This window comes from Orcinus orca, chromosome 14, assembly GCF_937001465.1.
Source record: "Orcinus orca chromosome 14, mOrcOrc1.1, whole genome shotgun sequence".
NCBI classification, from domain to species: Eukaryota; Metazoa; Chordata; class Mammalia; order Artiodactyla; family Delphinidae; genus Orcinus; species Orcinus orca.
Genome location: NC_064572.1, coordinates 62851400 through 62867165, shown reverse-complemented (window position 1 = coordinate 62867165; position 15766 = coordinate 62851400). Strand labels below are relative to the sequence as shown.

The 15766-nt window shown below is 38.1% G+C and overlaps 1 protein-coding gene across 1 annotated transcript in view; it reads left to right on the top strand.

The window, feature by feature from the left end:
• Positions 1-15766, top strand: part of PKD2L1 (polycystin 2 like 1, transient receptor potential cation channel) — a 167992-nt gene that overhangs the window by 29214 nt on the left and 123012 nt on the right. Inside the window, exon 8 of the mRNA XM_049697126.1 lies at positions 7943-8204. The gene's annotated coding sequence lies outside the window, so the exon portion shown is untranslated. The remainder of the gene's footprint in view (positions 1-7942; positions 8205-15766) is intronic.

Sequence of the window (15766 nt, the reverse complement as noted above, 5' to 3'; positions counted from 1 at the left end):
TTTTATTGTGAGAACAGATCTTGGTCTCTTAGCAACTTTGAAGTTTATATAACCTTCTTAATCTCCTCCCATCTTCTCCAAATCCTAGGTCGGGAGTTTCCTCTTAGTTTCCTCAAATCAAGGGTCCCATGTAAAAATGAACTACATTTACATTATTTCTCTAAAAATGAAATGTATTACATTATTGAATAACTTTCAATTTATAGATATTTGAAAATAAGATGCTCTTATGTTTCCTGGAATTTTATACCAGCATCTAATATATCAAAGCAAAGCATTTTATAACCAGATTTCTTAATCTTCTTCTATCCTAGTTTATCTTCTGAAGATGTTTGCTTGATAGTATTCTTTTAGACCTAAAAATGTAGAAATTAAGGCACAGGGCAGAAAAGCAATGTACTGAATATTCTAAATGATACCACCTTTAAAAATGATTGCTATTAATGTCCTGACATTCTGCTATATTGTTTAATCCCTGTTTAAGACTTTGACAGTGGCATATTTGCTTTGGGTAAGACCCTGCATTATGGTGAGAGAGGAGGCTGTTACTACATTTATAGTCTTCCGGGAGAAACAGACTAGCAAATGCTCAAAAGTGCTTAAGGGAGAGATAGGCATGGAATGCTGTGGAAGCATAGAGGCCGTCTACCTAAAGGAACAGGGGAGAGAGGCTGAAAGGCTTCCTAGAGCGTACAAAGACTTGGTTGAGTCTTAAAACAGTGAATAAGAGTTAATCAATAGTGACTGAGGGTTCCATGTAGATGGAATAACAGAAGGTATTACAGATCTGTGAAGCAAGAGGGTACTTTTGGAGAACTGTAATTAGTCCATTGTGGCTGGATTGAATGTGACATGAAGATAGAAGGAAGGCCAGAGAAATTCGGTAGGACGCAGATGAAGAAGGACCTTGTGCTAAGAGTTTGGATTTTATCATGAAGGCAATTGGAACCAATCAAAGGGGGTTAAGCGGATGTGTGATATAAAATGTGTATATCAGAGGGATTATTTGGGGGCAGTGATGAAAGATGGCTTTGATGAGACTAGAGGCAGAGACAATTTAGGGCCAGTTGCAGAAATCCAGGTGAGAAGAGACAAGGGCTGAACTATTGTAGTGAATAAAAGAGGATGGAATTATATCGCTATTAATATAACAGAGGCTGCTATGATTGCATAATTGTTTGGTACTTCATACTCATTAAGTATTCAAGATTCATTTGTTAATATTTAATCTATTCTTCTCCATAGTATTTTTTAAAAATCTACTATTAAAGTTGATCTGCAGACAATTCATATTTAGGTAAAAGCATCTTTTTAGACTTAACCAGGCATCCAAAAAAAAAAAAAACACTCTATAAGCAAAATAAAAATACTAATAGAAATAGAAATATTTTCAACATAGATCTTAAAAAGTAAGTTTCATACATATGTAAAGAGCTATAATGAGCCATTAGGATGAAAAAAAAAAGCCCTATTTAAAATTGGCTAATTCATATGATTAGACTCTTCAAAAACACAGAAGTAAAAATATCCAAAAAGCAGATTAAAATATTGAGCTTTCTTGATTATAAGAGAAAAGACAGATAAAAACGAGACATCGCCTTCATTTATCACATTGTCAAAGGTTAAAAAAAATGAGACCTAGTATTGACAAAGGGATTGTGTTTTATCAAATGGTCATTTATATACTGCTGGTAGGGGTGTGAATTAATCCAATGCTTTGGAAAGCAATTTGATAATATGAATTTAAAACTTTAATCATATTAATACACTTGACCCAATAATTCCCCCTTTAGGAATTTATCATAAGGAAGTAATCAGATGATGTTTATCAGGATATATCTACAAGGATATTTATTGAATTATTATAAATAATAGTTTTAGTAGAAACCTTTTGGACTGTCTACCTAGGTCATAGTGACTGATTTTATGGATTGTCTTACTTCCAACGGAGGGGCCTCCAGCAGTGATTTTGTACCACGTGGCAGCCTTCCTCCACCTCCACCACAGTGATCATAACTAAGCTGGTACTCACCCCAGCTGAGCCAGTCAGGTTTCCTTCCCTGGGAATTTAGACGACAGAGAGAATGACAGAGAGGAAATAGTACCTCTGTCAAATTGCACTTCTCAGTGTCTCCTGAATAGTCCGTGTATTCTTTTTTCAAAAGGAGAAGAATGCTGAGAGCAGAAAGGAGAAGCATGGGATAGCAAAATGCTTTCTAAAGTAGATTACTTAGGGAATCTATACAATAATAGCTTGTAGATGCATCACTCCAATCTCTGCCTCTGTCCTCCTATGATGCTCTCCCTATGTGTCTGTGTCTCTTTTCCTCTTCTTATAAGGACACCAGCCATTAGATTAAGAGCCCACTCTACCCCAGTATGACCTCATCTTAACTAACTACATCGGCAATGACCTTATTTCCAAATAGGGTCACATTCTGAGGTACTGGGGGTTATGACTTCAAAATATCTTTTAGGGATCACAGTTGAGCCTATTACACATGACTCCAACAAACCTTGAACTCTTATTCAGATGTTGTATAATCTCATATTTAACTCTCTGGACCCTTTCATTTAGGTGGTCAAATCCCACACATCAGATGTTGGAAAGTTCTGTGATTCTAGAGCCTGCATTTTTCATAATGAGCCCTTTCTCATTGTGCCATTATTTTTACTTTGAGAACTCTTTTATTTATTTGCCAGAGGGATAGATGCTTGGCTGATGGAGGGAGAGTGGAGTTGATGACTTGTCTGTTGTGTAAATAGACTTTTAATTAATAAGCATCACATCCCACTTATTCCCTCTGTTGTACCTGGTGTTTCCCAGCTAAAAGCTTCTCTGGTATTCTGAGGAACTGATTAGTGCCCTCGGCTGTATCACTCACCATGTTCTCTGGGCAGTAGCTTCCTCTTACTGGCTTCATTCATTACCCTTTCTTTATCCATTCTCTAACTTCCAAATATTGGTTGAAATCTTTCATTTGCTTATGGGCTCCCTCATTATTTTCACCATCTTAAGTTTTATTTATGTGGATGTTATTTCTCTGTCATCATTTTTTTTTTTTCTGTCATCATTTTAACGGGAGGTGGTTCCAATAGGGAATGGGGAAAACTGTGTGTTCATAGCCATCTAAAAATGTGTATATACGTACTTAGTTTTTTGATAGATATTACCAAATTAGTTTTCCTTTTATATTTCTCAATTATTTTTCTTAGTTCTTGCATTGAAACTTAAATATAATGTTGTTAGTGGTCATCCTTATCCTATTGAGGTGGAAATGCTGCTAATATTTCATCATTAAATGTGATTTTTGTTGTAGATTAGTATCCTTTGTGAGACTGAGAAATTTTCTTAATATTTCTGCTGAGTTTTTAAAAATCTGTGGTGGGTTTTGACCTTATTCAGTTATCTTGGTATCTGTTGAGCTGATGGAGCTTCCTCCTTTAATAAGTTAACGTAGTGAATTATATTAACATAGTTCCTAATTCAGAATCATTCATGGATTCCTGGGATGAACGTTTCTTGCTCAAGATGTATTGCTGGATTGATTTGCTAACATGTCATTTCAGATATTTCATCTGTGAGCATAAGTAAATTTGGCCTACCCTCCCCCCTTTTTTAGATACCAAATGCCATCCTAGTTTGGTGTTGGTAGCAGGATTATGCTAGATTTTTGGAACAAACTGGAGGAGTTTCGTCCTTTTCTAAATGCTGATACAAATTATATAGCATAAAAATGATCATTTCTTTGAGATTTGTTAGGACTCAGACAAAATTATCTGAATCAGATGCTGTTGTTTTGAGGAGTAGAACTTTTCCATTTCTTTTGTAAATATCAGTCTCTTCAGGTTTTCTACGTATTCTTGAGTCATTTAAAAGTATTTAAAATATTATAAAATATATCATTCAGGGCTTCCCTGGTGGCACAGTGGTTGAGGGTCCGCCTGCCGATGCAGGGGACGCGGGTTCGTGCCCCGGACCGGGAAGATCCCACATGCCGCGGAGCGGCTGGGCCCGTGAGCCATGGCCGCTGAGCCTGCGTGTCCGGAGCCTGTGCTCCACAACGGGAGAGGCCACAGCAGTGAGAGGCCCGTGTACCGCAAAAAAAAAAATATATATATATATCATTCAGAACTAAAACATAACAAATATATGTATCCATCCTACCTCCATCAAATCCAAACCTTTTTTTACTTGCTTAATTTTTTAAAAAGAAATAAAGGATTAGAGATGTATTTGAAATCCCTAACATTCTTCCTCCCAATTCTATTCCTTTCATTCTCTCCCCACACATATCATTATTCTGAATTTGGTGCTTATAATTCCCATGCATGTTTTATACTTTACATACATATGTATTCTTAAATAACATATAGCATTGTTTTGAATGTTTTCAAAATTTATACAAATACAATTATATGCCATGTATTGTTCTGTATCTTCCTTGTTTTCCTCGTCTTTAGTTTTAACCTAGTTTCTTCATTTAAACCACCGTGTAACATTTCTTTCATGAATGTACCAAATTTTTTTTATCCATTCTTTCCTGAATATTTAGGAATTTTTTACACAGATATTCATGTCTCCTGGAACTCCTGGCACAGATATTCATGTCTCCTGGAACTCCTGTATCAGAGTTTCTATAAAATATGTAACTATAAATGTAATTGTTGATACCCCAAAAAAGTGCTCTTCAACTTTGCCAGATTCTGCCAAAAATTCTTCCAGTATTTATACAAATTTATATTCCCTTAAGCAATATGAGGTTTCTTGTTTCTTCACATCTTTATCCACATTTGGTATTTTCACATTTTTTTCTTTTTTTTATTGAATAGAAGATTCTTTAGAGTCTATAAAGGTTATTTTCACATTTTTAATTTTTTCAATCTAGTGAATGTGAAATGGTATCACATTTTAATTTGCATTTTATTGATCACCAGTTATTCAGATTGTTATTCTATGAGTTGCTTCTTCCCATCATCTATTTTCTATTTCATTTTGGCTTTTATCTTTACTAATTTCATCTACTTTAATTGGATTTATTTAATAAATTTATTTATTTGTTTTTTAATTAATTAATTATTTTTGGCTGTGTTGGGTCTTTGTTGCTGCGCATGGGCTTTCTTCAGTTGCGGCGAGTGGGGGCTGCTCTTCAGTGCGGTGCGCGGGCTTCTCATTGCAGTGGCTTCTCTTGTTGCGGAGCACGGGCTCTAGGTGCACGGGCTTCAGTAGTTGTGGCACACGGGCTCAGTAGATGTGGCTCGCGGGCTCTAGAGCGCAGGCTCAGTAGTTGTGGTGCACGGGCTTAGCTGCTCCACAGCATGTAGGATCTTCCTGGACCAGGGCTCGAACCCATGTGCCCTGCATTGGCAGGCGCATTCTTAACCACTGTGCCACCCAACGCAGCCAAAAATAAATATATAAATTTATTTTAAAAAAATTGTTAGTCTTTAATTTTATTGCATTGTGATTAGGATAAATCATTACTTTTTGAAACTCCTTGGGATTTTCTTTCAATATATACGACTATTTCATTTGTGTTTGAAAAGTAGGTATAAGTCTTACATGTACTATTATATCTAGCTTTTTAAAATTGCTTTTAGATATTAATTAATTTGAAAATAAATTTTATAAATATACATTAAAAATAAACAAGATACACTGCACACCTATGTAGCTTAATACAAGTAGTAGAATAATTCTATTATGTTTAAAATACACTTTATACCTCATCCCAATCTCATCTCCTTTACTCCCCCTTCAGAAATAAAATAATATCTTGAATTTTTTTCTTTAGCATGCCTTTGCCATTCACATGTTTTATTCCTAAACAATGTTGGTTTTGTGTTTTTGGACTTACACTAGTGAAATCGTACTGTATATATTCTTCTGCAGTTTGCTTTCTTTTCACTTAACATTACATTCCTGAGATTATCCATGCAGCTATGCATAGCTGTAATGAATTTATTTTCACTGTGATAGAGTATTTAATTGTATAAATAGTTTATAATTTATCCATGTTACTGTTGGTAGTATTTGGATTGTGTCAGATCTTTTGCTAGTCCATAACAGTGGTGCTGTGAATGTTCTTATACATGTCTTTTGGTACACGTGCACAGCGGTTTCTTTAGAATATATACCTAAAGTAGAATTCCATGATCATAGGGTTAGTGCATCTTTCACTTTCCAAGATGATGTTAAATTGTTTTCCAAAACAATTATAATAATTTACACTCCAACTAACATTTTATACTCTACTGGGCTCTTTATGATGTGTACTTTCAAGTCTTCACCTATTTTTTCTATTGGATTATTTGTCTTTCCTCTTTTAATGAAATATATAAATTCTTTATATATATTGGACTTTAAACTTTTTTCAATTATATGCATAGCAATACCTTCTCCAAGTTTGTGGTATGTTTATTTCTCTTTCTTTATAGTAGCTTTTGATTAATAGAAATTCTTAATTATAATTAATAAAATATAACTTAGTATTATTACTGATAGTAATTTATTCATATTACTATTATCATCATCACTAATGGCTTGTGCCTTTTATATCTTATTTAAGAACTTCTTCCCTAACCCAAGGTGGTAAAGATAGTCTTTTATATGTGTTGAATTTAACAAATAAGTAAATATATGTGAAGCTCATAGAACAGTACCTGTCATATTAAAGTGTTCCATAAATTAGCTATATTAATATTATCAATTTTATCTTATTTTGTCAATTCTTAGATGCACATTTTTCACATTTTTGCATCTGTGGTAGGCTGAATAGTGCTCCCCCCACTCCCCAGCAAAGATATACAGGTCCTAACCTGGAACTAAGGTTACTTTGCAAATGTGATTAAATTAAGGATTTTGAGATGGTGAGATTACCCTGGGTTATCTGGATGGGCCCTAAATTAGCAAGTGTCTTTGTAAGAGAGAGGCAGAGGGAGGTTTGACTGCAGTGACAGAAGGGAGAAGGCAATGTGACAATGGAAGTAGAGAGAAATTTGAAAATGCTATGCTGTTGGCTTTGAAGATGAAGGAAAAGGCCACGAGCTAAGGAATACAGCTCTAGAAGATGGAAAAGGCAAGGAAATGTGTTCTCCCCTAGAACCTCTGGAGGGAACATGGCCCTGACCACGCTTTGGTTTTGGCCCGTTGAAACTGATTTCAGACTTCTAGCCTCCAGAAATATAAGAGGATAAATGCATGTTGTTTTAAGCACCATGTTTGTGGTAATTTGTTACAGCAGCCATAGGAAATTAATACAGCCTTATAATTGACAGATTTTATAATCCCTGCCAGCCAGGCCACAAGTCATGATATAGTTATTACCTTTGAATACAGGGTCTTGGTTGTTATTCCTGATCTCATTACTGGACAGCTGCAATCCTTTGACATTTCCAACAATAGACTATTTAAGAACTATATGGAAAATGACTATAAATCCTGGGTATTGTCTGAAATATTCTGTTGACCCTTTCTTATAACTCAAGGAAATATTAACATCAAAATTTGCAAAATGGATGCCAGTGGCTTGGGAGATATACTGATAACGTGGAATACTCTTTAAGAAATGCTTTGATCACCTTTGTTCCTGATGGCAGTGTGCGGACAATAGGGTTGGAGGTCAAGGATGAAGCCAAAAACTCTTTGTAAGATTCAGGCTCTGAATATGAAAACATTTTAGGAATATTTTAATCAGCTTATTTCTCTCAAATTTTCTACCTTATGCATGAACATGAAATCTGTGTTTAAGTAAGTTTATAATAGTATAAGATTAAAAACGCTAATTAGTAAGAAAACATTGTCCTATAGTTTAATTAGCATGTTTTTCCTGTCTTAAGGTAGTGGTGCATCATAGAATTGTTGGCATCTGAGATTCTCTGAAATTTAGTGTTGTTGTTGTTGTTATTATTAATAACTTGTACCGTTTATGTCTTGTTTAAGGAATTCTTTCCTACCCATAGGTTATAAAGATAATCTCTGGGACTTCCCTGGTGGCGCAGTGGTTAAGAATCCGCCTGCCGATGCAGGGGACACGGGTTCAGTCCCTGATCCGGGAAGATCCCACATGCCGCGGAGCAACTAAGCCTGTGAGCCACAACTACTGAGCCCATGTACCACATCTACTGAAGCCCACATGCTCTAGAGCCCATGCTCCACAACAAGAGAAGCCACCACAGTGAGAAGCCCACGCACCACAACAAAGGTTAGCCCCTGTTCGCCACAACTAGAGAAAGCCTGCGCACCGCAACGAAGACCCAACACAGCCAAAAAACAATAAAATAAAAATTTTTTAATCATTAAAAAAAGATAATCTCTGATATTGTGTTCTAAAAATATTATAGTTTCCCCTTTATATTTAGATTCTGAATTCACTAGGAATTGATTTTTGTAAGGTAGGGGTCCAATTTAGTTACTTTTCATATGGATAACAAAGTACCATTTATCAGAAAAAGCTATCCTTTCTTCACTGCTCCTTTTTACCAGCTCTATTGTAGGTCAAGTTTTCATTTATTCATGGGTCTGTTTCTGGGCTATTTTATTTCATTGGCTACATTTTTTATCTCTACGTTAGTAAGATACATTTTAATTATTAGGGATTTATAATAATTATTTATATTTTGTATGGCAAGTCCTCCCATCTAGTTCTTCAGAATCACCTTGTCAATTTTCCCCTCTTCCCAAAACACTTTTAGGATTTTGATTGGAATTTATCAGATCTATAGATTAATTTGGGGAGAACTGGCATCTTCACAGCACTGAGTCCATGACTGTGATACAGCCCTCCATTTATTCAGTTATTCTATAATGTTACTCAGTGAAGTTTAATAATATTCTCATCCAAGGTCTTAGATGTATTTTGCTAAATTTACTCCTAAATACTTCATATTTTTCATGCTACTGTGAGATCATTTTTTAAATTGCATTTTTTAACATTGTTGCTGACGTGTAAAAATTCAACTGATTTTTCTACATTGGCTTTGTATCCAGAAACATAATATTATTCACCTTAATTCTAATATTTTGTGGTATATTCTTTTGCCTTTTCTATGTTAACACATCATATGATCTGAAAATAGTGACTGTTTCTTCCTTCTGTTTCTTGTTTTTCTGTGTCAGCTAAGACCTCTAGTTCCATATCGAATAGGCAACCTTAGTCTTGTTCATAAAATTGGAGGGAATACTTTGAATGCTTCACCATAAAATAAGATTTTTTTAAATTAATTATTTATTTTTGGCTGCGTTGGGTCTTCATTGCTTCTTAAGTTTTGTGGGGCTTTTTTAACATCTTTATTGGAGTATAATTGCTTTACAATGGTGTGTTAGTTTCTGCTTTATAACAAAGTGAATCAGCTATACATATACATATATCCCCATATCTCTTCCCTCTTGTGTCTCCCTCCCTCCCACCCTCCCTATCCCACCCCTCTAGGTGGTCACAAAGCACCGAGCTGATCTCCCTGTGCTATGGGGCTGCTTCCCACTAGCTATCTGTTTTACATTTGGTAGTATTTATAAGTACATGCCACACTCTCACTTCGTCCCAGCTTACCCTTCCCCCTCCCCATGTCCTCAAGTCCATTCTCTACGTCTGCGTCTTTATTCCTGTCCTGCCCCTAGGTTCTTCATAACCTTTTTTTTTTTTTAGATTCCATATATATGTGTTAGCATATGGTATTTGTTTTTCTCTTTCTGACTTACTTCACTCTGTATGACAGACTCTAGGTCCATCCACCTCACTACAAATAACTCACTTTCGTTTCTTTTTATGGCTGAGTAATATTCCACTGTATATATGTGCCACATCTTCTCCATCCATTCATCTCTTGATGGACACTTAGGTTGCTCCCATGTCCTGGCTATTGTAAATAGAGCTGCAATGAACATTGTGGTACATGACTCTTTTTGAATTATGGTTTTTCAGGGTATATGCCCGGTAGTGAGATTGCTGGGTCGTATGGTAGTTCTATTTTTAGTTTTTTAACGAACCTCCATACTGTTCTCCATAGGGGCTGTATCAATTTACATTCCCACCAACAGTGCAAGAGGGTTCCCTTTTCTCCACACCCTCTCCAGCATTTATTGTTTGTAGATTTTTTGATGATGGCCATTCTGACTGGTGTGAGGTGATACCTCATTGTAGTTTTGATTTGCATTTCTCTAATGATTAGTGATGTTGAGCATTCTTTTATGTGTTTGTTGGCAATCTGTATATCTTCTTTGGAGAAATGTCCACTTAGATCGTCTGCCCACTTTTGGATTGGGTTGTTTGTTTGTTTTTTTTTGATATTGAACTGCATGAGCTGCTTGTAAATTTTGGAAATTAATCCTTTGTCAGTTGCTTCATTTGCAAATATTTTCTCCCATTCTGAGGGTTGTCTTTTCGTCTTGTTTATGGTTTCCTTTGCTGTGCAAAGGCTTTTAAGTTTCATTAGGTCCCATTTGTTTATTTTTGTTTTTATTTCCATTTCTCTAGGAGGTGGGTCAAAAAGGATCTTGCTGTGATTTATGTCATAGAGTGTTCTGCCTATGTTTTCATTTAAGAGTTTTATAGTGTCTGGCCTTACATTTAGGTCTTTAATCCATTTTCAGTTTATTTTTGTGTATGGTGTTAGGGAGTGTTCTAATTTCATTCTTTTACATGTAGCTGTCCAGTTTTCCCAGCACCATTTATTGAAGAGGCTGTCATTTCTCCATTGTATATTCTTGCCTCCTTTATCAAAAATAAAGTGACCATATATGCATGAGTTTATCTCTGGGCCTTCTATCCTGTTCCATTGATCTATATTTCTGTTTTTGTGCCAGTACCATACTGCCTTGATTACTGTAGCTTTGTAGTATAGTGTGAAGTCCAGGAGTCTGATTCCTCCAGCTCTATATTTCTTTCTCAAGATGGCTTTGGCTATTCGGGGTCTTCTGTGTTTCCATACAAATTGTGAAATATTTTGTTCTAGTTCTGTGAAAAATGTCATTGGTATTTTGATAGGGATTGCATTGAATCTGTAGTTTGCTTTAGGTAGTATAGTCATTTTCACAATGTTGATTCTTCCAATCCAAGACATGGTATATCTCTCTGTCTGTATCATCTTTAATTTCTTTCATCAGTGTCTTACAGTTTTCTGCATACAGGTCTTTTGTCTCCTTAGGTAGGTTTATTCCTAGGTATTTTATTCTTTTTGTTACAATGGTAAATGGGAGTGTTTCCTTAATTTCTCTTTCAGATTTTTCATCATTAGTGTATAGGAATGCAAGAGCTTTCTGTGCATTAATTTTGTATCCTGCTACTTTACCAAATTCGTTGATTAGCTCTAGTAGTTTTCTGGTAGCATCTTTAGGGTTCTCTATGTATAGTATCATGTCATCTGTAAACAGTGACAGCTTTACTTCTTCTTTTCCGATTTGGATTCCTTTTATTTCTTTTTCTTCTCTGATTGCTGTGGCTAAAACTTCCAAAACTATGTTGAATAATAGTGGTGAGAGTGGAAAACCTTGTGTTGTTCCTGATCTTAGAGGAAATGGTTTCAGTTTTTCACCATTGAGAATTATGTTGGCTGTGGGTTTGTCTTATAGGATGGAATGTCCTATAAATGTCAATTAAGTCCATCTTGTTTAATGTATCATTTAAAGCTTGTGTTTCCTTATTTATTTTCATTTTGGATGATCTGTCCATTGGTGAAAGTGGGGTGTTAAAGTCCCCTACTACGACTGTGTTACTGTCGATTTCTCCTTTTATGGCTGTTTGCATTTGCCTTATGTATTGAGGTGCTCCTATGTTGGGTGCATAAATATTTACAATTGTTATGTCTTCTTCTTGGATTGATCCCTTGATCATTATGTAGTGAGTGTCCTTCTTTGTCTCTTGTCTTTATTTTAAAGTCTATTTTGTCTGATATGAGAATTGCTACTCCAGCTTTCTTTTGATTTCCGTTTGCATGGAATATCTTTTTCCATCCCCTCACTTTCAGTCTGTATGTGTCCCTAGGTCTGAAGTGGGTCTCTTGTAGACAGCATATATACAGGTCTTGTTTTTGTATCCATTCAACCAGTCTATGTCTTTTGGTTGGAGCATTTAATCCATTTACATTTAAGGTAGTTATTGATATGTATGTTCCTGTTACCATTTTCTTGATTGTTTTGGGTTTGTTATTGTAGGTCTTTTCCTTCTCTTGTGTTTCTTGTGTAGTGAAGTTCCTTTAGCATTTGTTGTAAAGCTGGTTTGGTGGTGCTGAATTCTCTTAGCTTTTGCTTGTCTGCAAAGGTTTTAACTTCTCCGTCGAATCTGAATGAGATCCTTTCTGGGTAGAGTAATCTTGGTTGTAGGTTTTTCCCTTTCATCACTTTAAATATGTCCTGGCACTCCCTTCTGGCTTGCAGAGCTTCTGCTGAAAGATCAGCTGTTACTTATCGGGATTCCCTTGTATGTTATTTGTTGTTTTTCCCTTGCTGCTTTTAATATTTTTTCTTTGTATTTAATTTTTGATAGTTTGATTAATATGTGTCTTGGCGTGTTTCTCCTGGAATTTATCCTCTATGGGACTCTCTGTGCTACCTGGACTTGACTACTTCTTTTTCCATATTAGGGAAGTTTTCAACTATAATCTCTTCAAATATTTTCTCAGTCCTTTTTTTTTTTTTTTTTTTTTTTTGCGGTACGCGGGCCTCTCCCATTGTGGAGCACAGGCTCTGGATGCACAGGCTCAGCGGCCATGGCTCACGGGCCCAGCTGCTCCGCGGCATGTGGTATCCTCCTGGACCGGGGCACAAACCCACGTGCCCTGCAACAGCAGGTGGACTCTCAACTACTGCGCCACCAGGGAAGCCCCCCTTTCTTTTTCTCTTCTTCTTCTTGGACCCCTATAATTTGAATGTTGGTGCATTTAATGTTGTCCCATAGGTCTGTAAGACTGTCCTCAATTCTTTTCATTCTTTTTTCTTTATTCTGCTCTGCAGTAGTTATTTCCACTATTTTATCTTCCTGGTCACTTATCCGTTCTTCTGCCTCAGTTATTCTGCTATTGATTCCTTCTAGAGAATTTTAAATTTCATTTATTGTGTTGTTCATCATTGTTTGTTTGCTCTTTAGTTCTTCTAGGTCCTTGTTAAATGTTTCTTGTATTTTCTCCATTCTATTTCCAAGATTTTGGATCATCTTTACTATCATTATTCTAAATTCGTTTTCAGGTAGACTGCCTATTTCCTCTTCATTTGTTTGGTCTGGTGGGTTTTTACCTTGCTCCTTCATCTGCTGTGTGTTTCTCTGTCTTCTCATTTTGCTTCACTTACTGTGTTTGGGGTCTCCTTTTTTCAGGCTGCAGGTTTGTAGTTCCCATTGTTTATGGTGTCTGCCCCCAGTGGCTAAGGTTGTTTCAGTGGGTGTGTAGGCTTCCTGGTGGAGGGGACTGGTGCCTGTGTTCTGGTGGATGAGGCTGGATCTTGTCTTTCTGGTGGGCAGGACCACGTCTAGTGGTGTGTTTTGGGGTGTCTGTGACCTTATTATGATTTTAGGCAGCCTCTCTGCTAATGGGTGGGGTTGTGTTCTTGTCTTGCTAGTTGTTTGGCATGGGGTGTCCAGCACTGTAGCTTGCTGGTCTTTGAGTGGAGCTGGGTCTTAGCGTTGAGATGAAGATCTTTGGGAGAGCTTTTGCCGTTTGATATTATGTGGAGCCAGGAGGTCTCTGGTGGACCAATGTCCTGAACTCGGCTCTCCCACCTCAGAGGCACAGGCCTGACACCTGGCTGGAGCACCAAGACCCAGTCAGCCACACAGCTCAGAAGAAAAGGGAGAAAGAAAAGAAAGAAAGAAAGAAAGGAAGGAAGGAAGGAAGGAAGGAAGGAAGGAGGAAGGAAGGAAGAAGGAAGGAAGGAAGGGAGGAAGGAGAGAGAGAGAGAAGAAGAAGAAAGAAAGAAAGAAAAAAGTTACTAAAATAAAAAATATTAAAAATAGAAAAATTTTAAAGTAATAAAGAAAGACAAAAGCAGAAAGAAAGAAGAGAGCAACAAAACCAAAAAACAAATCCACCACTGATAACAAGTGCTAAAAACTATACTAAAAAAAGCCCAATAGACAGAACCCTAGGACAAATGGTAAAAGCAAAGCTATACAGACAAAATCACACAAAGAAGCATAAACATACACACTCACAAAAAGAGAAAAAGGAAAAAAAAAATATATATATATATATAAAGAAAGGAGGAAGAGAGCAACTAAATCAATAAACCAATCTACCACTGATAATAAACTCTAAATACTAAACGAAGATAAACCTAAAGCCAGGAACAAATTAGATGCAGGAAGCAAACCCCAAGTCTACAATTGCTCCCAGAGTCCACCATCTCAATTTTGGGATGATTCGCTGTCTATTCAGGTATTCCAGAGATGCAGGGTACATCAAGTTGATTGTGGAGCTTTAATCCGCTGCCCCTGAGGCTGCTGGGAGAAATTTCCCTTTCTCGTCTTTGTTCGCACAGCTCCTGGGGTTCACAAGAAAGCTTTGGATTTGGCCCTGCCTCTGCGTGTAGGTCACCTGAGGGCGTCTGTACTTCGCTCAGACAGGACAGGGTTAAAGGAGCCGCTGATTCGGGGGCTCTGGCTCACTCAGGCCGGGGGGGGGGGAGGGAAGGGCACGGAGTGCGCGGCGGGTCTGCAGCGGCAGACGCCGGCGTGACGTTGCACCAGCCTGAGGCGCCGTGTGTTCTTCCGCGGAAGTTGTCCCTGGATCACGGGACCCTGGCAGTGGCGGACTGCACAGGCTCCCAGGAGGGGAGGTGGGGGCAGTGACCTGTGCTTGCACAGGCTTCTTGGTGGCTCCAGCAGCAGCCTTAGCGTCTCATGCCCGTCTCTGGTGTGTGCGCTGATAGCCATGGCTCGCGCCTATATCTGGAGCTCGTTTAAGCGGTGCTCTGAATTCCTTCTCCTCACGCACCCGGAAACAGTGGTCTCTTGCCTCTTCGGCAGCTCCAGACTTTTTCCCGGACTCCCTCTCGGCTAGCTGTGGCGCACTAGCCCCCCTTCACGCTGTGTTCACGCAGCAAACCCCAGTCCTCTCCCTGGGGTCTGACCTCCGAAGCCCGAGCCTCAGCTCCCAGCCCCTGCCCATCCCGGCGGCTGAGCAGACAAGTCTCTCGGGCTGGTGAGTGCTCGGCACCGATCCTCTGTGAGGGAATCTCTCCACTTGCCCTCTGCACCCCTGTTGCTTCGCTCTCCTCCGTGGCTCTGAAGCTTCCCTCCCCTCTCCCCGCCCAGCCACCGTCTCCGCCAGTGAAGGGGCTTCCTAGTGTGTGGAAACTTTTCTTCCTTCACAGCTCCCTCCCAGAGGTGCAGGTCCCGTCCCTAATCTTTTGTCTCTGTTTTTCCTTTTTTCTTTTGCCCTACCCAGGTACATGGGGAGTTTCTTGCCTTTTGGGAGGTCTGAGGTCTTCTGCCGGCGTTCAGTAGGTGTTCTGTAGGAGCTGTTCCACATGTAGATGTATTTCTGATGCGTTTGTGGGGAGGAAGGTGATCTCCACGTCTTAGTCCTCTGCCATCTTGAAGGTCTGTAACTTCTTAAGTTGTATGACATTTTGTTCTCTTAAGTTGTATGACATTTTGTTCTCATTCTTGGATCACTTGCTCTGGGGGAAGCCAACTGCCCTGCTGGGGGCACACTCAGCAGCCCTATTGTGATCATCTTTTCAAAATCATTTATTGTTATAAATTTCCTTTCAGGTACTGCTTTAGGTGTGTCACATGTGTGGTGTATTTATGTCACTCAGTTCTACATATTTTTG